General features: G+C 43.0%; 1 protein-coding gene across 4 annotated transcripts in view; it reads right to left on the reverse strand.

The window, feature by feature from the left end:
• The window catches only part of FAR2 (fatty acyl-CoA reductase 2), a 122,362-nt gene extending 97,508 nt beyond the window's left edge, over nucleotides 1–24,854 (reverse strand). The window contains exon 1 of one of the 4 annotated variants that reach the window (XM_033057395.1): nucleotides 24,775–24,854. The gene's annotated coding sequence lies outside the window, so the exon portion shown is untranslated. Of the gene's footprint in view, nucleotides 1–24,180; nucleotides 24,206–24,324; nucleotides 24,431–24,774 lie in introns of those variants that run through there. The other 3 variants (XM_033057391.1, XM_033057393.2, XM_033057392.1) reach the window with 3 other exon arrangements.
• Between the last annotated feature and the right edge of the window lie 1,560 nt (nucleotides 24,855–26,414).

Below are 26,414 nucleotides of genomic sequence, written 5' to 3' on the forward strand. Positions count from 1 at the left end.
CCCATGACATACAGAAGCATGGAACAAACCCAAATGAAAAAATGCATATCCATTTTTTCTAGTTTATTCACCTTTGACTTTGTAGCAAGCACATTCCCATCCCTGAGATCTGCTACAGGGCAGAACATGTGGGAGGATAATGGTACAATTAAAGTTTTATCAGGATTTTAAACAAGAGAGACAAAAGCAGTAAGTCAGCCTGAACACAGAGTCGTGATTGCACTGTGGTTAAGATGTACTTTTATCACTAATTCCAGAGATCATTAGTTTAACAACTGTTCAACTGAGCCAAAAACCTTTAGAGTTAAAAGAAGGGTTAGTGCCCTGGCAGAGATGTAAAAAATATCCTACCTTCCATCCTCTTACAGGTGTTAGACAAATCAGGAAAGAACTGTATATATTATATACAGGGCACATACACACTGTATGGTCATAAACTTAGAGAATGGTTTAGATTGGAAGAAACCTTAAAGACCATCTCATTCCACCCCCTCCCATGGGCAGGGACACCTTCTCCACTATCCCAGGTTGCTCAGAGCCCCATCCAGCCTGGCCTTGGACACTTCCAGGGATGGGGCAGCCACAGCTTCTCTGGGAAACCTGTGCCAGGGCCTCAGCACCCTCATAGGGAACAATTCCTCCCCAATATCCAATCTAACCCTGCCCTCTGTCAGTGTGAAGCCATTGCCCCTTGTCCTGTCACTCCAGGTCCTTGTCAAGAGTCTCTCTCCATCTTTCCTGTGGCTCCCTTCAGGCACTGCAAGGCCACAATGAGGTCACCCAAAGCCTTCTCCTCTCCAGGCTGCACAATCCCAATTCCCTCAGCCTTTGCTCCCAGCAGAGCTGCTCCATCCCTCTGATCCCTTGGTGTCCCTTCTCTGGACTCACACCAACAGATCCCTGTCCTTCCTGTGTTGGGGATCCCAGATTCTCTGGAGTACTACTGTGCTCCTGTAGGTGGATAGTCAGTAATTCCTAAGGACTTTCTTAGTTATTTGTAATTACTATTTTTATCAGTATTTTTTGGTGTTCAAAGATGCTACTGTACATTCATAGCAAGATGTAAGAAACACCCAGCAGCTCTTGGCTGCAGTGCCCTTCCAGGAAGACTAACAGTTCCAGGAGCAAAACAATCCCAAAAACCCTTTCAAATAATTTGAAGAAGGACAACAATAACAAAAAAATTCTTAAATTATGCCAAAACCCGTAATTTCACCTTTTGACACCATGCCCTTCCCATAAAAAAATCCACAAGTATCTTTAATACACAGGTCAAAGAGTCTCAGGATTGACCCTCACAGCTCTCTGCTCCACAGAGCATTGAAGGTTGAGGTCACAGCCTTCAAACTGAGGCTTCCAGGGCTTTATCCCTTTCCCTCTCCATGACAAACACCCTATTGTCCTGGGCCAGGCGCTGCCCACAGAGCAGCAGTATTTGGGTGCTGTGGATCCTTCGGAGGCAGGCAGAAATGTGCCAGAGCACAACATTTGCAAAAGTTGTTTTATTGGAATTTTTCCAACTAGATCTGATTATCAGATCCCCTTTTCCCATATATGTAAATGGATTGGTTGAAGTTGTAAAACTGGGTGCCTGGCCAAGTGTCAAAACAGTTCCAAAGGCATAATTCTGAATAACAGTGACAAGGTGCTTGTTTTGATTCTCCCTGGCACTTACGGGGAACAAGCCTTGGTCAAATGAAATGCATGACAAAAAAATTGTCCAATGTTCATAAATTCAGAAACAGTTCAGAGTTAAAAATCAGAAAGACAGCACAACAAACCATGTTAATATATTCCCAAGCCAGTCTGAAAACTGACTTTCCTAAGGAATTTTTCCTCCTGCACAGTTCTACTCAGAATTAGCAAAATACAAATTCCTAACTTTTCCATCTATATTCTGAGCCTGACTTGTGAAATGAATTTTGAACAGTAGCTTTAAAAAGCTTCTGAGTTGTCTGAAAGGAAGCCTGTTAGAGAGATGACTGTGTTCCATAATGTTATTAGGTTTTAGCTGTTCTCATGAATCAAAGAAATGATACCAGGAATGCTCGGCTCCAAAGCCAGTTAGGAATTATGGAGATGGCGCTGCCCTTTCCAATTTTCAAATGCACATTTATCAGGTCTTGTGGACCTTTTACAGTCTAGTGAAGCTTTAATTCTAAAAGATACAGACATACAGCTTAGTAGAAGTGGCATCTTCAGTCTCTGTTTCCTTATCTTCTCCAAAACAGCTTTGAGAGTTAAGCACATGGATTTTGCAGAGTGCTGCACTCTCATCCCCCATTTTTATCAGCTGTTCAGCTTTGAATAGCAGTTCGGTATTCACCGTGTCAGCAGTACTGCCCTCCAGGAGCTGCATCCCCAGCCAAACCTCAAAAGAAAGAATCACTTCTTGGCATAGGCAGCTCCTCACAAGCTGCTCTGCTTCCTGCCAGCCACTGTGGGTCAAGGCTCAGCTTCCACCACCCAGTCACAGAAGATGCTACCCATAGCAGCACAACTGATGCTCTCGACCCACCCAGCTCCTCTCATCTCAGAGCAGTACCAGAAATAGTTGCAAAAATCTGCAGTGGCTTAGAAGACCCACTTGTGCTCTGGCAGGATTTTTAGGGCACAAATGGAAGGCATCTTCTTACGGTGATAACTTTTTCCTCTGAGGGAAATGCTCAGTGGAAGCTGTTTTCTTTTAACACCATTTCACAACACAGTCTGTGCCATCTGAAGTTTAGCATTAAGCAGAAATTCCTCTTGGTTGTCAAGTATTTGTTTGACTCAGATCCCACTGAAACACGTTTAGCATGACTGGGATAAAAGAGGTTTTATTTTAATGTACTGCTTAGCAAGGGGGAAAAAACCCTATAAACAACTAAAAAGCCAACCACATCCAAAATTAGATTTAATTGCAAATTAGCAAGGACAATTGAATAGCACTTAATGCAGCCACAGATCAAGAGAGAAGATTCAATGGTTCACCAGAGACTCCTTGAGATACATAATTTTGTAATTAATGGCACTGTTTTCTGTACTTTAGGGTACAATGTGTATCACCCCTCCTGGAGCGAAACATGGGTTTTGTTCTGTGGTTTTATTTAAGCACACTGTTGACCAAAATTACAGGAATAGAAATTATGCATTTATATGTCATCTAAATTAATGGTTTTTTGAGAAGTCTTTCAGATCTCCCAAATACCAAATCAAGGCCCAAAAGTAATTCAAGCATGCTATAGGCATGCCCTAAATATCGACATGCCATTTCTGAGAGTAAAACCAAATCAAACCAGAAAAAACCTCATCATCAGGTTAAATAACTCTGTTTCCGCTGGAAGATCCCCTCAGAACCAAAAGGGTGAGCAAGAGCAAGCTTCTCTCAGGAGAGCTGGTAAAGGCCTTGGGGCATGAAGTGCAAGGATTTTTCCAAGTGCATCATGAAGTTGTAAGCTCACCACTAATAAAAGCTCACACAAGTAGAAGATGAAGAAATAAGGCAATTCATGTCAGAATAAAGCCCTTGGTGGTCTGTATTTTGAGTGGTACTGAATTCACAGTTGCTGCTGCACCAAAACTGTAGCATTCCTTACCCAGCTTGGTCATACGTCCTTTCTCCTAGGAGTGCATGTCCTTTAATTATTTCTGGTCAGACTGCAATAATCTGTAAGACAGGTGATGTTATACACAGTTGCTATAAATGCTCCTTAACTGTCAGGATGGCTTTTCACTTCAAGTACTATTTTCTGAACTCATTTATTTAAAAAGAAACAGCGAATATGAATTCCTTACATCTAAAATGCATGCTAGAGTACAATTTCTAAGCTTTCTATGAGCATAAAGAGTTTAAAAAAAATTACAGAAATGAATCTGTGGTTAGTAAACCTCTTCAAAACAATTACAGAGAAATTTCGTAACACTGACTTTTGGAACATACTCTGCTTGCTTGACTACATTTCAAGAATTACAAATGTGTTTAATTTTATTGGCCTCATCTGAAAAATTATTGTTAAGAGTTTCATAATGAATGAGCTCGTAAGAGAATTACAAGGACATAATGCATTGCCTTAACATAGTAAAGAATAAGACAGGCTGACCTCATTAAATCCATGAATTTGGGAAATGTTCCTGTTCATGACAGCATCTGAAGCACTTTTTTCAACTGGACACAAATTATAATGTCCTAAAAGGTTACTACTTCAATGAGTTTCAGGACTATATGTACCTGTTTAGATAACAGGACTTTAGCTGAATATGAATTACAGAAGACATTAAATATTCAAAAGCCAAGGTGCTTAAATGCAAAATATTAATAAAGTACAACACTGTCTTTAACTCTTATGATAATTCACACTTTAAGTGAACTTCAGATCTTTGCACTTCACTGTCAGATACAGACTGTAAGTACCTGCACAAGTCTGCACGAAAAGAACAGACACTCATGGGGTTGTTGTTGTTGTTATGCATGCCACACTTCCTTTCCCTTCCTGATGAACACCCATCTGCTTTCACTTAGAGTAAACTTGTCAGACAGCAAAATTAAGATGTTCCAAAATATTTAATTTCACTGGCCTGTGGCAAATAGTCAAAAGAAAGATTACAGCACTACATGCCCATCCAAATTTGCAAGTAAAAACCATTACACTCCATGATATTTTTAATGAAAATTAAAGTGAAAGTAAATTGTTTTGTAAATCAAGATGCTACATATTAGATGTGGAAGTCCTTGGAATGGAGACAATAAATATTCCCTACTGAAAACAAAAACCAACGAAACAAACCCCTTAGGAGATGCTTATGTATAGGACTGCTAGATCTTAATTTAAAGTTCACCATGACTGCCGTTGAAACACATCATTCCAGCAGTTGTTACATCAATTAAATCAGCAGCAGCCAAACGGTGTTTATCAGATAATAAAACTGCACAATGCCCACAATCCCACACATAAAGCCACATAATCTGGTTTCAAATGGTAACTACCCAGATCAAATTTGCTAAAAGGAGTTTAGACATTTACTACTAAAATCAGAAGTTTACAGATGATTACCATATGAGGCTGGAGAAGAACCTGTTTTATTTCCATCTTCAGCAACATCAAAAAACAAGCTTGAAATGAAAACTGAGGAAAACAAGGGGTTGTAAGATGACTGATAAATTAAAATTCTTGCTCATGCATGAACCAGTTGTTTCTCTCCACATCCCGTTCTACTTCTAAAATACAAACACCCAAAGTCTGGGGAGCAAAAGAACACTTGACTGCTTATCACCAAAATTTGTATTCTGGTAAAAGCTTTGAGTGGATACATGGATACACAGCATGCTGTGCCCAAAGGAAACAAACAAACAAAACCAAACAAACCAGAAAGATCAAAATGAAAACTACACAGAGTTCAACCACACCTCGTCATGACCTTTTTGGGTGAGGTGTGATTGTATTTGCATCAAGGAGAACAGAGAAGATCAAAACAGTTGCATTTTCTGGCAAGTTTTGCACTCATAGCACAACAGTTTTCGCAATAAGTAACCCCTATGTGATTTTAGTGGTTTCTTCCTTCAACTAAGTAAAACAGAAACATTGCCCTGCATGTAAGCAAATTGAATTGACAGCTTATGTACGGAGAAAGCTTAGTCTACAAGAACCAGTAGACATCATCCAACACACCATATTGGTTTTAGCTGTAGCTAAAATCTGTTACAGACTATGCCCACATTACAGTATTCCCATCCTTAACAATACCAGAGCAATACCTGCAGTAATACTTTTGTTGAACAGCCAGCTCCTGGACTCCTTGATTACATGTGGATTTTGCCCTTCTCGCCTCAATTACTGCAGGGAAAAGACTAAAGCTCAGGAATTCAAACAGATTTGCTCATTTGTCTGATTGTTTTCTCATTCAGTGCTTTCTCATGGTTTTTTAGGACATGCTTTACGTTTCCTGAATAGCCAAGCTTGGCAAAACCAGCACCATTTGAAGATAACAGAATCTAAGGAGAATCATCCCTGAAGCTGAATCAAAATGTCTTCGAGTCAGGCACAGAGGAAGGGTTCCAAGGTTATGCACTCCCAACTCATCTGCTCAGTTTATAGGTTTCATTAAGCAAAACTAAATTTACAGCAGCCAAATTTAAAAAGAAAAGTGACAGTTCACTTCGCAGATGTATTTACACAGCATTTCATAACACTCTGTAGCAAGAAAATGAAGCATTTTCAAAAACTTTAAAAACCCCTAAACTAACACAGTTGACAAGCCTCATACCTGAATGAAAACCATTTACTTGAGTCATTTAGTAAACTTACATTCAGCTTGACAATGCATTTCCCTTTCAGTCTGCAGCACACAGACACTAATACCCTCTAGCATTTGGAGGATACACAAGGCAGTTTTGAGGCATTAGACCTACCCAAGTAACTACCATGTAGGACAGTACACTCCCTTCACTGACCTTTTGAACTATTCTGGTTCATAAAAACATGCTGAATACTTTTACAATTAGGAGATTTAGTAAGGCGCATAACACAAAAAACCAAAGAAAGCTTGCCTTCAAATTTGGCCAAACTGTATTTCTGCAGTTAGTAGCGTTTGCAGCGTGCAGACTGACTCCATCCCATGGCAGCAGGCCACAGAAATGCAGACTGCTGCTCTGGTAATGCCTTGTGGTTTGGGTTTTTGCTGTTGCTTAGCAGTTATGAAAACAATCCACTTGACAAGGTCAGAATTCATGACCAAGAAGTGTGGCGAGCAGAGCAAAACTTACATATAGAGCCCTATCTTTTGAAATACCAGTTAAGGCCTTAAAAAGAAAGTTGCTGTAGTCATGATATCAAGGTCACAAATAATGTATTTTCTAGTAGGAAATCAGAACAAACCTTGACACTTTTTTGCTCCCCAACTTATCCCACACTGATGCACAAAAAAAGATTTTTGCTGGTTCCCAAGTTCTCTGCAATTCTAGCTCACCTAAACATCTTTTTTAACCATGAAAAAAGTAAACCAAGAATCTTCAGCGACCATAAACCAGTGCACATCACTCATTCTGCTGAAATCCCATTGTAAATAAAAAAAAATAAAAATCTAAAATTAACATCAAAATATTAAATGACACCATCCAGGTTATTCCAGCACCAACAGGAAAGCAGACTCAGCACTAACATAGTGGAAAGAAGTGATAGATCACGGTCTTGAGGGCACATGTTAGGCTTTCAGGTCATGAAGAAAGTGAGCATTCCATGCCCAACATCTCACAGGCAGGCTTGGCTGGAAGGCAAAACCAGTCCCACATAACGTTGTCTCTCCAGCACTACCAATATACCACCAGCAGTAGCCTGCAGTCAGAGAAACTATCCACAAAGAATTTTAGAGAAGAGAGGCCAGTGAACTGAGTCTTACATGTGAAGCATGAGACTCACAGGCCTGTGTCAGAAATGGCTCACAGCCTTTGGGACCCACATTCACACATAAAAAGTTTTGCCTACAAATGCCATGTTATACTTCGTAATCTCATGCTGATGTTCATATAAAATTTCCATTAGGAAATTAAAATTCCAATTTAAAATTAGCATTCCAAAATGACAACAGGCTGCATGCTTGTCATATGTATAAAGTTCATGTTGACTCCTGGGTTAAGTAGCTTGCAACCAGTTTAACTACAAGATTTAGAGCACTGGGGTGCTTCCAGTAACTCTGCGGTGGCCACATGGTGATGACACTAGTCACATACCAACTAGCTTTGTTTTAAACATGTCTGGGCTTAAAAACTCATCTGTGCAACGTGATGCTCCCTGATGATAAAGCTTTAGCCATACGCTTCACTCCTCTCCTTCTCTCCAGCGACACAAGTGATTTTACCTCTACCCTAGAGGTTTTTATGGCATAACAAGCATTTCTTAATTCCTTTCAGTTTAGAGCACCAAGCACCCAGAGAGAGGTATTAGCAGGGCTCTTCTGCAGGGGCAATTTCAGGAGAGGGGCAACTAACTTATACCCTGAGGTAGAGATGAGTCTATTCTCAGAACTCACTGAAAAATAAAGAGAAGGGGTGGGATCATACTAACACAATGATTTTTGTACAAGGGACCCAAAACCACTTCTCACCTGTTCCACAGAGACAAAGGACCTTCAGCAAATTGTATTTATATCACACCTTAAGAGCCTTGACTCTCTCAAATAAAATCCAGTCTAAACTCTAAGCACGAAGTAGAATTTAAAATGAACAGGCCACTTATTACAAGATAAACAGAACCTAGAAACCCAGGTAAAGCTGGAATTTATTTCAAAGCTATGTGACTGCAAACTCAGCTCAGAATTCCCAGCTGGGCTGCTCAGAGAAGAAAGAGCAGATCATATCCAAGAAATTAAAACTAATTTATGCTTTTGTTTTTATAACAATGACCCCTCAGCTTCTTGAACAAAATGCAATTACAAATGACTGATTGCACTCTTACCTTAGATGCTGTCACTCTGCAGTTCTTAAGTTCATTTCATAAATGCTCTTGCATAATGTACAGGGTTTAACCAGAATCAGGTTTGTATATTCTAATTCCTACATGCTTGTGGGTTTATGCATGCAGTCTAACAATGAGATTTGCTGGTTGCAGTAACACAGTTCACTTTCAGGCAGCACACACAAGAAGACAGGTACTGACCTTCCCATCCTTAAGACACCCCTTGTGCATACCCCTACTTCTGAATTCTGGACTGAAAACAGAAACATGAACAAAGACATAGTCCTATTACATTAATAATGTGATTTACACAAGAAATGTTTACCAGGAACATTTTCTCTTTGAAATACACTTTCAAGATGTTACACATGTAAATAATTTCCTTTTTTTCATCTGTCTCCTCTGAGATCTATACAAGGTCATAATTAACCCACCAATATATCCAGCAGAGGCAGAACATTCCTAACAAGAACCTTTCCAGTAAAACTGCCACAGTGAACACTGATGCTTAAATTAAGCTACAATAAACATACTAAATCCAGAGACTGAAAAACTCTATTCACATCTAAAAACAACTTACTGAAAAACTGAATTCCTAAAAATAAAAGTATTTTGTTGATATGAAAACTGAGGTTTGGTGGGGGGCGAAGAGGAAAAGCAGGTATTTATTTCATTTGACATTTATTGCTTAATACAGATATAATTTATTACATAAAAGATCAATGGTAACTTTTATAATTACAGTTATGGCTTGGAGGGAAATGTTGCTATAGCAATACCAACCATAAGAAGGAAATCCACATCTCCTCAGAGCAGCACTTCCACATTGTGTTATTTTTATAGCAAAGCCCTTTAGCACAGAAGAGTGCAGTAAATGAAGAGTAACGCCAATTTTAATCACACAGACATAGTCTGGAAAAGTATTTCACAGAAATGTCCTGAATGGGGAAATGATGACCACACATCAAGTAAATTTTTGTTCGGTTTCGTGCTTTCATTCAGGTTATGTCAAAGTCAGGAGTTTAAATTCAGGTTTTCCTAAGCCAACCTCTCCTGCATTCAGAACACAAAATATTTAGGGGTTGGGTGGGTGTTTTCCCCCTCTTCTCTACATAATCCCAAGCAACCAAAACGAGATCTGATCCTCCTTAAAATGGTTTGAGTTAGGTCTGCAGGGTTGCTTGGCTCAGGCAGTAAGTGAAAGAAATAAAACTGGTTTGGAACTGCAATCAGCCCTGAAATGAATACAGCCACATTTGCATGATCCTACCCCTGGTGCAGCTGGCATCTGTGTTGATCTAAGAGTCAGATAAAACAGGAAGGATGACGAACATACCATTGCAATACCTTCTCCTGGCCAGCCTCAAGGGAGAGAATTCCCACCCACAGGTTTCTAGCAATGGCACTTGGACTGTGGGTTTGGGGAACCAGGAATTTGGGTGTTTCTTCTTATCTTGTCAAAGGTTGACCCCATTCTGTCTCTGCTCCTACCCTGGATTACCGATAAAATCATGCTTCCAATTATCCTGCCTTTTAAGCTGACTACTTTTTCACCTTTCCACGAGTTGGCCTCTTCAATTAAATCTTGCAGCACTCGCAATCAATCACAGTCAGATTTAAAACAAAGATCAAATCAATTGAAAACAATCATCAACACCAGTCTGTGAAAACAGATCTATTATGATTCTGAGAGCTGATTTTCTCACATCTCTTTCTTACTTTTGACAAATTAACTTTCAAAAACAGATTTAATACATTTCTACAATTCCTAGAACACCTACAAAGAGAGAAGCAATGACTACAGTAGACACAATGCTCAATAAATAACAAACGAAATAATTCTGATAAAATACAAATTACCTGGCTTCCTGTGGTCACGTGAAAATTGTGGTGTTTATTCCCAAGGCACGTCAAAAGAACAGAAAATTTGAAAATGGCTAGATAATATAAACTCACATCTCATACAACGTCAAGGACTCCCGTCCATGGATACATTTCAAGCTGACAGTCAGGAGGAAATCTTTATAGAAGGACTACCACTGTCCATCATTTCATATTCACCCTCCTGGACAAAGGAATGTCACAACTGTACAAATTTCTTCCTCTGCACTGCTCAGCCCTGATGTCCTGGGCAGAATCTCAGAAAACCACAATAATTCTTTGCAGATCAGCAGTTTGTTTCTCTGCTGGGAGAAGGACTCCCATCAGTGCTAGACGAGGTCTGCCCCAGCTTGGTCCAGCTGAGTCTCAAAAACACCCAAGGAATGATTCCATCACCTCTCCAGGTGGCAAGTTAAAACTCTTAGGCTACTCAGTGGTGAAAAACATTTTCCTAATGGCCAGTCTGAGCTGCTATTTGTGGCAGTTGTTCCTTGTTTTCACTATCTGCCACAAACAGGAGTTCATCTCCATGAACTTGTCTTCAAGAAGCCACAGGCTTCTATAAGATGGCGCCTTTGCCTCCTTTTTTGGCCAGACTAAAACAGCCCAAGGACACTAACCTCTCCTCATTAGTTATGGTTTCCATGGCTCAGAATCACCTTGGTAGTCCTCTCTCCATTTTCCAAACACTTGCTTTTCATTTGAGGAACCTCAGGATTGACAAGAACCAGAGTACTCAGCAATGCTGAGAAGGACAATTACTCCCCCTCATCTGCTGGTCATGGAGGCCACTATGCTGTTTGCCTTATTTACAATGAAAATGTATCTTTAACTCATTTCCAACCTGGCAGCAATCATTATATCCCATAGCTTCCCCACAAATGCTCTGTTCAGCTACTGCCTCCCAGACTATGCTGCTGCAAGAAGTTGATCTGGATCTGCACAGGCACAGAACTTCATGTTTATTCTCACTGAACTTCATGAGCTCTCTCTTAGCCAAATCTCAGGGTTCCCAAGACTCAGCCGAATTTCTACCCACTTAATGCACTGAACTCTCTCTGGTGCAAATTTAATGTGATCTGTAATTTTTTCCAGGTGCATTCCATCTCACCATCTAAGTAATTAATAGAGAGGCGACATCACTGGCCCAACACCTCACAGGCCACCTCTTATTTGTCTCCAGTGAGACACTGAGCCATGCATCTACATATTTGGTCATTTAATTACAAAAGGCATTCAGGTTCATCAAATACGTTTTGCCCCTGGTACATTTGGGTCAACTATTCTCTATTATCTTCTCATTCTTCTCATATTTGGAAACAAAGTCCATGGAGACATGATACATAAATATTTCTAGAGATTGCAGAAGGTTGACTAGCCCTGAACTACCCTTCTTTCTCTTTGTAAAAAGATGGGTGTAATAAATAAAGCCTTTCCCTAGTTTTCAGGAACCACTCAGATATATTTTCACAGAGAATTGCAATTACATCACCTATGGCTTTCAGCATCCCACCATCAAGCCCAACCAGCCTGAGGGATTTGAACCTAGCCAGCTTTTTAAAATAGTTCTGAGTAGTAAAATATTCTGTTTCCTGTGCTGCACTGCTTATTTAAGTTCTTCTCTTTGCTCTTCTACAAAACTGTATTCGGAACAAGAACATATCATGCCTCTTGCTTGGTGGGACAAATTGCAAGACAGGCACCTCTTGCCTGTGCACTCAAACCCACACTGCTTGGGTTCTAAGGACACAGCATTTATCCCCACCCTTATAAAACAGGAAAGGGCTCTACCCTCAAGCTCCATGAGCAGCTATCTACCAAAAAGTGCTTCTCACAACTAGTCAGTGATATTAAAAAGAAGAGAATCCAAATATTCAGAGCAATAGCCTCAAAATACTGAGAACAGAGCCAAGAAATACCCACAGCACAAAGAAAACTTTCAAAGCTTCTCTTACTTGGTATCTCCAAAGTAACTGAAGGAATTAAGAAAAATACTAACTCACCTTTCTGACAAATGACCTTAAACTTACTTAACAGGACTAAAATAACTACATTCCATGCAGATTCTACTAGGATGTGGCTCCCCCAGGGGACTAGCAGAGACCCAGCGAGACTCCAATGACATTAAAGAATCTCACTGCTGTCTTGACAGATCTGCCAGGTTACCTTCCTGGATCTCAGTGCAAGTTTGCTACCTACCCTCTGATTTTACCAGGGACTTGCAATCTGGTGCAGACTTGTCACTACTTGTTTCTGAGTAGAGAAACAGGAGGACCCAAAAGCCCACTGTGCAGTTGCCAATTCTCAGTGCTCAGAACAAAAGAAGGAAGCCCTTTCCACCGTATGCAGTTTTTGAACACTGTTCCCTACTCCATGTGTTCAGACAATGCATACACTCTGTTTCAGAATCCCAGGATGGCTCAGGCTGGAAGGGACCACAGAGGGTCACTGGTGCCACCTCCCTGCTCCAGCAGGGCCATCCCAGAGCACAGGGCACAGCATTGTGTCCAGCTGGCTCTGGAATATCCCCAGTGAGGAGACTCCACACCCTGTGTGGTCTCTGTTCAGCACTGCCCAGGGAAGAAGTTGTGCCTCCTGTGCAGGTGGAACCCCCTGGGCTCAGTCCCTGCCCGTGGCTCTGGTGCCATTGCTGGGCCCCCGGAGCAGAGCCTGGGCCCTGCTCGGAGCCCTCCCTGCACACAGGGACACCCAGGGCTGAGGGCCCCTCTCAGCTGGGGCTCCTCTCCAGCCTGGACAGCCCCAGCTCCCTCAGCCTTTCCCTGGCACAGACGCTCCAGGCCCTAAATAATCTCCACAGCCTCCGCTGGCCCCGCTCCAGGAGCTCCCTGTCCCTCCTGTGCTGGTGATCCCAGAGCTGGACACAGCTCTCCACATGTGCCTCCCAGGGCTGGGCAGAGTTAATCTCATATTCTTTGTTAACAGTGAAGTGTTTAACACAAATGCAAAGCACTGCCTTGCTCCTCTTCATTCAGCCTGTGTCACACTGGCAGACCTCTGTGTCTGATTCCAAATCTAACACGTTTACTTAATTTACAAATACAGTAATTTCACAATTATAAGCCGCACTTCCGGGTGCCAGCAACTTTTAATTCTTTGTCCATATATGAGCCGCACCTGATTATAAGCCGCACATTACAATACAGAGTGTGATAAAAGGTATCTGTTCTATCACCATCTGTTGAGGGTGGGAGCAGTGATCCTTATCTCCATGGGAGATATTCTGCTAATGGGCCATCCATTGAAACCAGGCAGGGCATTGTTCTTTATCTTTTCACAACCCATCCTTCCTCCAGCCAGTCATTTTCTGCTCATGGCCATTGAGTCCCACTGTGGGACTGATAAAATTACTGCATCCCATTGGAAGTTGCTCCAGCCAGGGGGAAGAGCCCAACATTTCCTACCAAGATAAAACAGAGGTTTTGGGACACTAAGGGAGCCCCTTTCTCCACTGGACTCCAGAGGAAAACCGGATTTCTCCACATCACCACTGGACCTCCGGAGGGAAACTGCACCTTGTACAGGAGCACTGCTCCAACTGAGCCACATCTGTCACTGCAGGAGGATGCAGCCACCATTTAATGGGACTGCTACCAACACCCTGCCTGACGGGGTGTCAGGTTGTACTCTGACTTTGTCAGGGTTTGGAGTTTGTTTCTTCGTAGTACTGTATTTCTATCTTAATTTCCCTAGAAAAGAACTGTTATTCCTAATTCCCATATCTTTGCCTGAAAGCCCCTTGCTTTCAAAATTCTAATAATTTGGAGGGAGGGGGTTTACATTCTCCATTTCAAAGAGAAGTTCCTGCCTTTTTCAGCAGACACCTGTCCTCCAAACTAAAACGGCAACTTTTCATTCTTTGTCCATATATAAGCCGCGCTTCGGGTTCGGACCAAAATTTTAGTCAAAATAGTACGCTCTGCTACATTCCCTTTGCTTTCCAGTACTAATGCCATTTTCTCTTACAAAGAAAATGCGTATCTCCAATGAGTGTGCAAGTAAACACGAAGTGCAGACTTAACAGGACCACTAAAATCAACATTTTCTGACAGAAAACATTCTCAAGAGGATGGAGACCACACTACCTGTGGCCCAGCATATCTCGTTCTTGTGGCATGCAGTCCTGGTGGAGAAATATTAGCAGAACTTTCATGTTTATGCTAAAACATCAGAATATATGTTCCCCTGCTAACACTACACCAGATATTTATTTGCAATATATTAAAGAAATTATTTAATCAATGAAGAAACAGTCAAAACAAACAAAATCCAAAACCAAAACAAAACAAAAAAACAAGAGTTCTACAGCTGTAAGCTTACAACTTATGAGTAGGTGGACAATAAAAACAGAAAATTGATATATTTTACCCTAACAGTGCATTGAGATCAGAATTTGCTTTTTAAAGGAATTAAGGTAAACCTCCATAAAATATGAAAAACATGGCATTTTAAAAAGTTATGGCAATGAAGTATGACCTTTTCATCACAGAATTAGTTATCCTTACTGTATTTTCTGGGCCTTAATCTTCCTGAACTTTCAAAACAGTTATCAAATAGATGCAGCATCTCTATTAGTGCAAGTGGAACTTTCTTGGTTGCTAAGATTTTTGCACAGCACTGTACAGAATAAAAACCCATCTACCTATGGAACACTCCAGTGAAAAGTCTGTAAATGATTTAAAGGAAGCTGCTGCTAGCAATTATGAGCACTTCAGATAAAAAGCATCTCAGACAGGATATTTTGGGCAGTATACTTTGTATGGAAAGGACATAAGGTTGTACATAGCAGGTAGGATTTTTGAAGTCTGAAAGACAGAAAAAAAGGAGAAAAAATAAGTGCAAGGAAGTACCCATTTTATTTTATAAATGAGTCAGCAGTACTGGGTGGTATTTTTACAAAGCACCAAATGCTGCCAATGCTACTCTAGAGTGATAATATAGACACACTGAAAATTGTATGTTTAGAGTAAAAATCCATATGAGGACTTGCATGCATTTCATAAAACCAAATCCTACTGTCTTAATTAATTCCAAAAATCAGATGTAATAAATCCAGCTTACTCTTCTTGAGAGGAGACAAGGTACCAGTTTCTTGTTCTGTATCTAGGAATGCTGAGACCTACTTCTAGAATTCCACTCTTTATCTAAGGGCTCACAGTCACAATCATATTAGTCACACTCAGTGTAGGCGTATGTAGAAACTAAGAGAACTACTCTCTTTGAAGGCACCCTGTCATTTAATGAAAGGCTTAGAGTATTGTGACTGTTTTAACATTTTGAACACATGAACCTCAGATCAGAAACAAGCTCCCAGGAAGGGCTCCAAATCACCTTACTTCATCTTCCAGAACAAGACTTACCTAGGCTACCAGAGAAATTAAATGTTAGTGACAAGCAGAGGAGTTGGGTTTTGATAAATGCAGATTATGTCACTTCAGAAGGCAAGAACTTCCCCATCTTCAAGGATGCAATCCACAGTCAGCAATGGAATCTCTAGCACTGTGTATTATTTTTTTCTTTTTTTCAACATGCTTATCTAATTTTTAAGGTTAAATACTAAAAAAAAGCTAGATGTGCCAACCTATAAAGACTGGAAGTTTAAAACCATATTGAATGTCAAGAGCAAAGCAACATGTATATCAGCATCCTGGGCTGGGGGAATTCTGCCTTCCAGAAAAGGTGGCAAATATGTTCAGTATTAATGCAACTTCAGCCTGCTGATGATTCACCAGCAGAGGGGTGACTATTGAAACACAAACATTCATTACTTGAAAACAAATGCTGCAGTAAATGGAGCATTGACAGGCAAAAATTTCCAAGTGGAACCTGAGAATTAAGACACACACCCCCTGTCCAAGTAAAATAGTATGAGCAGCTAATGCATCTGTAGGCTGTGATTGACTTGCTGTCAGATCACAGTTTCGTTTTGCATATGTGGTTGGTTCAACAGTATTACTGTGTTGGCAGAGTCCAGAGATCTCATCTTTAAAATATGGGTGGGTTGTCATCACATCATCTTGGAAGCACACAGTTCCACCTTCTCCTTGATCTGCTTACTGGGAACTCTTTGTGAACAAGTTTATCGGCTGTAAGCAATGCCTTATCAGTCCCTGAGGCAGCCAAAGCAATAGGCTTTCCCCTTGGTGGAAAACTGAGCACTCCCAATGGCAGGAAAACAATCTCAGCTGTATATGGGCCAATACAAACAGCCAGCAGAAAAAAAATGCTGGGACAAAACACCTGAGGCCCCATGTATGGAGCATTCCAGTACCAGGAACTGATACTTCTCCACAAATCAGTTGATTTGGACCCTGCAGCAAACAGCAGAATGCCAGATTTGAGACAGGTGCCTGTAAAAGCATTGATTTTAGTGTAAATAAAGACAACTTTAGAACATGGTGAAGATGGGTTCATTTCTACTCTGAGCCAAAGAGATTAATACACAGTTAGCAGTGTGCCTGACACTACAGAGGAATTGGGGTCAGGAACAGGCCAAAACAAAGGTGAAGTGATACACCTCTGGCAGGAAATGAGTCTTTGTGGACACAGCCTGAGCACTCTCAGCTTAGAGAAGTGACAGCAGAACCACACAAAGGAACAAACCAAAATGCCTGGGAAAGGACACAGATTAGGAAATAAGGGAAATGAGAAAATATTAACTGAGAAATGAATCAAGGATCCAGCACTTCCTATGAAATCATCAGTTGTTTAGGGTATTCTGAAACATTAAATTCAACTATAGTAGAAACCCACGGGTTGCTTTCAGGATGCACAGCAGTCACAACATAAATGTAAGAACAAAGAAAAACTAAACCATAGCGAGACACTGTAATAGCAAATGTTACTGGTTATCTGCAGAACCACAAAGGTTTTCCAATGAGCTGGCAAGTTCAAATACTGCATCTAAATGCGAGATTTGGTTACTTTGCCACACACAGCAGAGCATGGCATAAACACCCTGGTAAGCCCTGGGCTCCTCACCCTCTCCTGTCTGCAAGCGTCATCAACTTCATTTCACATGCAAAGAAAGGCTCAAAGAAGTGCAGAAGTGACCACTGACATTTTGTAATGTACTAAGAATGTATTGTTCTGGAATATCTAATGAAGACAGCAGCAATGAGGACTCAAAGGAGGTCACCAGTGCCATTCAATGTCTGTAACATCTTGACCTGGGATTTCACTTCTTCCTGCAGCAGGGCTCCACAGGGAAGTAGAAGCAGAACCACATCAAAGCCATAATGTACATCACTGGAGAAGGCATCACAGGGCATGTAAAGAGCTAGGCTGAGAAGTTCCAGCTGCAGTCACAGGAATAAAGAAGAATCTACTGCACACACAGCATGGCTATCAGAGCTCCAAGGCTGCATAAACAGATCTTTTATCACAAAGGCAAGCAGCTTGTTTCTTTTCAGACTGCAGAGTCATAAGTAGAGCAGCAAAGATGCAGTTATATGAGCTGAGGGTTAACTAAGGGTGTAATTCTGTCTGTCACAATCAATTTAGGAATGTGAATACATTTCACATGAGTTTGGGTGTCTTATTAATGGCCTGGGGACCAACGGCCTCAGCCTCTTCAACAATTTTTTGTCCAACAAAGGAGTTGAGTCCTTTACAGCAATGACATTTAATTCAATAGCCTAAGGAAATCTAGAAGCAGTCCTGGACTGTGATGTTCCTCTTGACTTAAAGCTAGAAGCAATGAATAAGCTGATGTCAGTATATGCAATAGTTTTGCTAAGGGCTCCTTCTGTAACAAAATTTCACCCTCAAAATTGTCCTTAAAATTAGGTTTAAACAGAATCATGCCATGCATTTCAGACCAACAGATAACAAAAATAGAAGAGCTCTGTGAGCATCTACTACATCAGAAAGTGCTTTATGTCAGGGAGGCAAGTCCTTTTATCTCTCTCCCTCCACTCTCCCTCACAACACAGAGCACTTCTGAAACTCCTCCATTGTATACCCACAGCTCAAACATGGGACTGCAGAAGAAACCTATTTATTCCTGTACTTACAAAGAAAGATTTTTAATACTAATGCCCAACAAGACCGCATGTTAGTGAATAAGCAGTGACAGGTGGTAAAAGCAGATGGTTTTGAAAAGATTTGTGGCAGTCCCTGGCTCCACCATCCTAGAAGCTCCACAGGGTACTGGCAGAAGTGGTTCTCTTTTCCTTTTCTTTCCTTACTCAGCAGCTGATCTCACTGGTTGCCACAAAGGCAGGAAAGGACAGGCCAAACTCACTCATGTTCTTCATCCCACCTCCAAACTGCTTTTGCCTCTCTGTAGAAGCCCAGCTGAACACAAGCCTAGAGCCTTGTTGCTCTAAGTTGAGCAGCCAGATGTCCACCTGACAGGAGACACAAACCCACCCCCGTGTTTGCTGGTCCCAGCCAGGACCAGAGTGGCAGAGCTTTGGGGTTTGGCAGTCACTCACCACAGACCAGGACCACTTTGCTTCCAACCACAGCAGAGGACGGTACCTAATAGAGAGCATCATAGCACGCCCCAGTGCTGAACCCCGGCACACACACCTGCCTGCCTGCCAGGGCTCTGCTCAAAGCACCAGCACCTGTTTCTGAAGGCCCTAGTGATGGAGGGGACTTCTCAGATGCTGCAACCTTGCACAGCCAAACTTTGACAAATGGTGGATAACTTCATGTCAGTTAATCATAGAACAATACTGCAGTGGGAGCGAAGCTCATGGCAGCACAGCTATTCACATTACATGTCAAAACAGAGAAGTGGGCCAAAAACCCCATTATTCAATGTGTAAATGACAAATATTTCCAATGAGTGCTGTGTGCTTGGCCAAAGCAATGTTGACTCCTACAGATGCAACCTTCTCCTAGTTACTGCTATTTATGCTCGGGGAACAAGGATCCACTAATGACGAAGAGTTTTGGGCACTCTGCCTCAGCTGGAGCACAGCACCAGCTCCAGCCAGCTGTAACTCTCCTCTGAGCTGTCACTGCACACCTGAAAAGATGACTCAGACGATTTCTTATTCTGCCAATGAATCACTACATGGTGCCACCTCTGGCTACTATCAAAGCCACCTGTAACCATCTCAGCCATTAACTCCACAGTACACCCATTCCAGAGAACCTTTCAGAACACTGTTCTGCTCTGTCAATACCCACACATTTTGTGAGTGAATTAAGAATTTCTCTTTCAGCATTTACTAAAGTGAAGTATAGGAACTACACTCCTGAAAAGGCCTGGTACTTTTCCTGCACAGCATCTCCATTTTTCAGATTTCCCTTAGAAACAGGAATGATTGCCTCAATAGCAACATAACATTTATTTTTCCTTTACATTTCTTTAAACAATACAACTTCATCGCTTTTTCTTGTTGTTTATCTATTGAACTGCTTACAAATTTGCAGTAAATTAACACTTTCATAATTTCACCCACAGTATCAAGGTAGTTTCTGAAGGAATATTCTGGAGAGGTTTGTAATACTACAGTGGAATTATATTCAGCAGCCTCCAAATAAGAAAAGGCTTTTTTGAACCATCTACAGCAAAATAACCCCCCCCCTTTACAATAAATGAGGGAACCTTTCCTTCAAACAGTTAGGTTTATGGCTTCTTTTAGGAAGGTAAAACAGAAAACAAACAAACAAAGGAATTGTCAGTCCAGCCAGTCCCGATTTTATACTGCACAAACAGTACCGAAAACTGAGTCTGCTACAAAGGTAAACACAAGCCACTCAAAACTGGAATCAAAACCTTGTATTTGTGTCCAGAGAACGCCCCATGGTAAAACTGCCTCTTACCTTTGGACACAATAAAACATGGATATGGGCTTGGAAAAAGGCAAGGCCAAAAGATGGGTTTAGAAATCACACTGCAAGCATCCAGGCATGAGACCAGTCCTGTCATTCTTGAATGCATTAATCAGCCACCAAGTTTTGTGGTTGTTTTTTGTTAACCCCACAAGACAACCACCCACTACTCAAAGAAGATATGGAAGATGGATACTGGTATAGAGGGTTAAAGATCAATTGTTGAAGTATGAGGAAAAACCTATTATAAACCATATTTTATGGGCACAGCTGCACCACAATTACATTGTGGAAGGAGAAAAACTAATTGGGAAGGAGAAAACTTTGGAGTCAAACACAACAGCGTATTTTTGAGGCATAAGATACCTTTTTCTGTGAGCATGGGTGGAAGAACAGAGCCCCATGCAATTTTCAGCCACTTGAAACTGCCTAAGCAGAGGTAAACACAAAGAGAAACACATTCAAGTAACTCTTGCAAAACACAGCTAATACAAGCTTAGAAGAGAACACAATCATGACTGAATTACAGGTATTTTTGCCAAACCTTCAATATGCCTCATGCTTTAACAACAAATGCAGCCAGAGATTTGAGGGAGAAAGGGTTTCCAGTTTTCAGTAATTATCAACAGAACATTAATTACATGCCTACTGTTATTATTCCACTATGTAAAGACCTAGTTGGCTGTAATTTTAATGCTGCCTGTCACTCAAAGACAGCTCCATTTTCTAAAGAAAGCCTTAAAGCACTATGAAAATAAGAGTTTTTTAAAAACACCACAGACAAAATGTCTGCCTCGGATGGCATTAAAAAATGGGAAATACAGGCTTACCATTCAAAAACTGAATGGAAAAGAACTGTAATAAAAGAAAAAGCATCTGCTGTAGCTCTATCTTGAAGGACATGAAGTCTCCTCTTTGGCTCAGTTCAGCAGACCCTTGAAGGGTATGTCTACACAGGTGACTGGAGACAGGAGGCACCTCTCCTCCCTATCCAAATTGGCCAGATAGGAAGCCAAATTACATCTGGAGGCTGTGCAGAAGCATCAGCACAGCACCAAGCGAGCTCCTGAGGCTGAAGGTCCCTTTCTGTGAGCAGGGGGGACCAAGTGCACCATCCCTGCCAATTCCCAATTCCTTGGTGTGTTTTAGTCAGGCGTTCAGTCAGACCCAGGAACTCACCCAGCTGAAAACCAGGCCAAGAGCAACAGCGAGAGCAGATCTGCATTTGGCCAGGAGCAATAGTCCCATCCCAAGCAGGAGGTCGGGAATGCATAGCCAGAGGTGCAGCAGGCAGGCGGGCTGACCCCCTGGCCAGGCAGGGGCCCACATTTAAGGAGCAGGGTTTGGGAAGTGCCAGCACAGCTCCACACGGGCACAGGTGAAGAGCTCCCAAACCAGGATTGCCTTGGTGAAACAGCTGCCAGAGTCAGGGAAGTGAATGTGCTTCAGATTATTCTGATTTCCAGACACATCTGGTAATGCCTGACTCTTTCCATGACCCACTCCAAGTAACAGATAATTTTAATCTCACTGGACAATACTCAAACTTCCATTTCCAAAGCCTCCTTTGTGGACTCCAGACCCTTAAGGAAACAGAATGCTTTAATTTTTCATAGTGATAATGCAAAATAACGCAACTATAGGACAATGCTAACTTTATCCCCTGCAGCTGTTATTCCCAATATTTTCTTCCAAACACAGCAAAATGAAAAAACATAGTACGATAAGCAACAGCCCCCAGATTAGTCAGGTACTAATCAACACAGTTTTCTCTACCCCAATGAGTTGCTCACATGCTCTGTCCCTTGAATAGGTCAAAATAACTTGCTATTGAGGGAAAACCTGGCAAACTCTTCAGAACTAGGATCTTTCTATGTGAAATGTTTGGGGGGGAAAATAAAGGGTTTTTTTCCACTGACAGTCTAATTCTGCAGGTTGCTTCTCTGGATCAAGGATCTACACTCTTCCACTGGACTTGAAACCATCACTATCCAGAAGATTTCTGGAGACAATGACCACTTGTGCTCCCTACTGCATCACGCAGACAAATGACAGTTTCTGTACCTTTGGTCCTACTGCCAACAGTGCCTGTCACAATCCTTCTGCCCTGTCATCATCCATGCTCTCCCTGCCAGCACTCCCACACCTTCCCAACTCACCCACCTCCCCAAGATTCAGGTTTGTCTGAACTGACTGTGGGGAAAGTACAAGCAGCTTACCAGTCCAAGCTGCCTCTTGTAACAGAGCCACAACTTTGTGCCTCTGTTCAAAGAGGCCATTTCCTACTATTTTTCTAGCAGTTGATCTCTAGATATTTTTCCCAGCTGACATGCTATGGGTTCCATTTACACAGCCTTTTCTCACATGTACTTCAAGATGTTTTAAAACTACATTTTCCCACCACTAATTTAAAGAAGCCTTGACAGGGATTAGACTTGAATCCTAAACTGGAAGAACTGAAGAATTTGCAGCTTTGTTACAATATCAGATGCACCCTCAAACATACTCTAAATATAGTAGAAGGCTGGCCTAAATCTGCTATTGCTCCATGTTTAATTTAGATAGCTTTGAGTGAATACATCCCAACCCCCCTCAATTTTCTCATCACCTATGTGCTGAAATTTATGTTGACTTCACCTTAGACAAACAACCCAAAACACAGAGGAAATGTTTCAAAACACTATGCAGAAACAAGTTGTCAGAATAACAGAAGAGATCTAGAGGTTAAAGCATTACATTGCAGCAGGGATTTTACAACTTCACTAAAGCAGTATCAGTAATTTTTAAACTGTGTAGCTCCTTCAAAGAGAAGACAAGTAGCTAACTCGGTAATGAACAGACCTTGCACATTTCTAGTCAAGAACATTACAAGTAAGCAGAAAGTGACGATGCTTTTGATACAGCAGTACAAATCAAAACAAACTCCAGCAGCAAATCTCTGGGCCACCAACTTCTTAAATGGGGATGAAGGCTCCCAGAATGCCAGCACGCACAGAAAGTTACACTCTAAAGTAACAACCCAAAACAATGTGAGCCTTGGTACTGAAAGTTTCTGAAAGGCCTTGCAGTTATGTTTCTGGGATCATCTTATAGTTCAACCATACACTTGTTTTAATACAAATTCAAGTGAACCAGGATTAGAGCTGATATGGATTTTGGAACACATTTTTCTAGCGTAATAATGACCTTCAGCGATAGCAAACTCTCAGTCTAAATTAAGACGCAAAATTAGCCTTTTGATTGAATTTATAGTGCAACATTTCTGGGTGAACTCCCACTCAGTTTTACTGCTTCCCCCCACTAGATAGTGGTCTGTCCTTAGTTATTTGTTTCCCTAGCTATGCCCTTAAAAGGCTCCAAGGCAAACACATAAAAACAAATTGTTCTGAGTAACATTACTGAAAAGGACTGTATAAGACAAGACAAGGTCACATGTCTGTAGCTTCCAGAGAACCGAGGATATCCTCACAGGACCCTGTACCAAAATTTCTGTTTGTGGTGCCGTGCGGGTGGGGGGTAGCAGGGATATCCAGTCATTTCCCAACCAAGAGACAGAAAACAGCACCAAGGCTCTGCGTAAGGGTCTTTCCTCATATGATTAAAACTCTACTGCTGTCTAATACTACACTTCTGGTAAAAAAAACCCAACACCAACGTGTGGGCCTAACAGCAGGAAAACAAAAAGGCAACCCTCCCCCAAAATCAGATTAGATCTTCCTTTATTTTTAACAGCATCGCACTGACGATTTACCCCCAGCCGGAGCCAACCCTGCGGCGAGGCAGCGCGGGAGCCGCTCGCCACATCCTCTCCTCGTTCACGGGGTCGCAGCCCGGCTTCAGCTCACCCAAGGAGGAGCCCCGGGGCACGGCCCGGTGCCAGGGGCCCGAACCGGCCGCTCCCGGCCCCCGGTACCTGCCCGGCCCGGCCCGGCCCGACCCTCCCGGGCATCCTCCCTCTCCAGCGTCGCCTGCTCCTCTCCCTCGCCCCCACACCACCTTCCTGGGTGCTTTCGGGTTTTTAAAATTTGCTTCCCTCTGCCGTGCCCCAGCGGGTTGTTACCTTCAATTGCCGCTTTTCCGACCAATTCCTGTTTCCAAAGCGCTGCCCCCCACCTTCCCCAGCACGCAAGCAACTACCGGCAAAGAAGAGGAGGAAAAGAGGGAAAAAACCCAAAACCAAAAAACCCAAATAAAATGAACAAACCTCTCGTGGAGCTCGGGGTGTGACAGTGTGTATCCGGCCGGGGGAGGAGGGAGGCGGGGAGCAGCAGCGCCTGCCCCGCTGCTCCGAGCGCGGACCGGGGAGGATGCGCGCCCGCCCGGGGTGCGGAGCGGGGCCGGCTCCGCGCCGCGGGCTCTGCAGCAGGAGCCGCCGGGCACGGCCGAGGAGGAGAGCGGGGCCAGCCCCGGGCAACTCGGGCCCGCGTGTGCCCGTGAACCCCCGCCTCAGGCCGCCCCTTCCTCCGCGGCCGCCGTCGCCCCTCAGCTGCGGGGCACAGGCGCGTTCGGCGGCCCGGCCGCTCCCCGCCGCGGCCGTGCCGCAGGAGCTGCGGGCACGCCGCGCCAGCAATGCAGGAACCAGCAGGGCAGGCGACAAGAGGCTCCCTCTCTCCCTTCCCTTTTTTCCTCTCCCTTCCCTCTTCCCCCTCCTTACCAGGCTGCCGGGGCTCCTCTGCCGCCCTGCGGGCTCGCTGGGGCCGGAGCGAGTGGCAGCGGCGGCTCCTCCTCAGCGCCTCCCCGAGCCCCTTCCCCACCCTGGTCCTCCCCCGCCCCGCCTGCGCCGGCGTGAGCCGCCGGCCGGGAATGCGGGCAGCGCGGCCGGCCTGCGCCGGAGCCCCGCGGGCAGCCGGGGAGGGCGGGGGAGCCCCGAACGCCCCCAAACCCACGGTGAAGGGGCAGGGCGAGCGGTCCCTCGGGTGTCCTGCAAGGTTATTGCACCTCCTTACCTTCTTCAGCTTACAGCAGAATTTAGGGCTGCGATTAAAATGACCACGAAGAATGCTGAAGAAACGGAGTTATAAAATAGGCATATTAAGTTAATTACGCAATTTGTCTTATAAGCGTTAGGGGAAAACCGAGATATGCAGCATACCTACTCAGCCCGGAATATCTGCTTTTGCCACCAATATTAATTTTCTCGCTTTGGCAATAGAAGATACACCCTTAGATCTTTTCAACTCAGCATCAGAAACAGCAAGATGTGACGTTTTTATAGCCTCTTATTACACTTAGAGCATGTATGAATATTCATTAATTTTACAAGGTTGTGTTTATTTCATTATTTCCTTCTGTTTATTAGTGCTGGGAAAAAGCCAGCCCGAGAGAGGTTGGGTAAGATGCTCGCTGATGAGTGAGTAGCTGAGAGCTGTCATCAGAACACCCCACACAAAGGGACTAGGTACTGCACCCCCAGCTCTTCTAGCTCCGTGCTTGGGGAATTTACCAGCTGCAGGAATTAGAGATTTACGGGAGTTATGGGCTACAGGTGCCTGCCACTTCCACATGAGACCTTAGCAGCACCTGGGCACACCTGGGCACGATCTAAGGCTAGGTGGAGTCTCCAAAGTCTCTTCCTGCTTTCACCTCGTTCTGCCAGGTGTCCTTGCAGTACACGTGCCGCTCCCCTTCATGTCACACAGGATATAGGGCTCTAAGGCCCAGGCAGACCATAAAAATCCAGCCATGACACAGGGTCTGTGTCACCTGCTCTCTGCATTACACCTATGGATCGGAGAAGGGTCGTACAGAGCTTTGCACTAATTCACCCCACAGAAATGGGAGTGATGTACAGCACCTTGCCTCCATAATTCATACAGATGGAAGAAAAACTCTGCCTTCTCCAATACCCAGGTGCTGTCACAATGGTTTGGAGCACTCAGAAGGAGAGTGGAAGCTCTGTTTCAATTTCATTTTTGCATTTGCAAGGAAAAACAACCTACAGCTTCTTTTACGGTTGGACTCAGTGATCTTAAGGGTCTTTTCCAACCTCTGTGATTCCAGCAAAGGAGTTTCAGATTTCATTCAGTGGAAATGTAGCAGGAGGAAACTTGCAAGGAAAGAAACCACAGGATGTGGTTCTGCCGGAGTAGACCCCAGCTGTCTGCAGAAAGTGACTGATGGTTGCTGGGATGGTTCTGAGTAAACAGAGTTTTGGTTGCCTGCATCACAGGCATGTTTTTTAACATAAACATCGGCCTTGACAGGCTGGCCAGGCTCTGTTGAGACTGAAAAGGCCATCCCTGAACTGATGGTGACTGTTTGACACCAAAATGAGGAACAAGTAGACAAAGAACT

Source organism: Catharus ustulatus, chromosome 4 (genome assembly GCF_009819885.2).
Source record: "Catharus ustulatus isolate bCatUst1 chromosome 4, bCatUst1.pri.v2, whole genome shotgun sequence".
Lineage (NCBI taxonomy): Eukaryota > Metazoa > Chordata > Aves > Passeriformes > Turdidae > Catharus > Catharus ustulatus.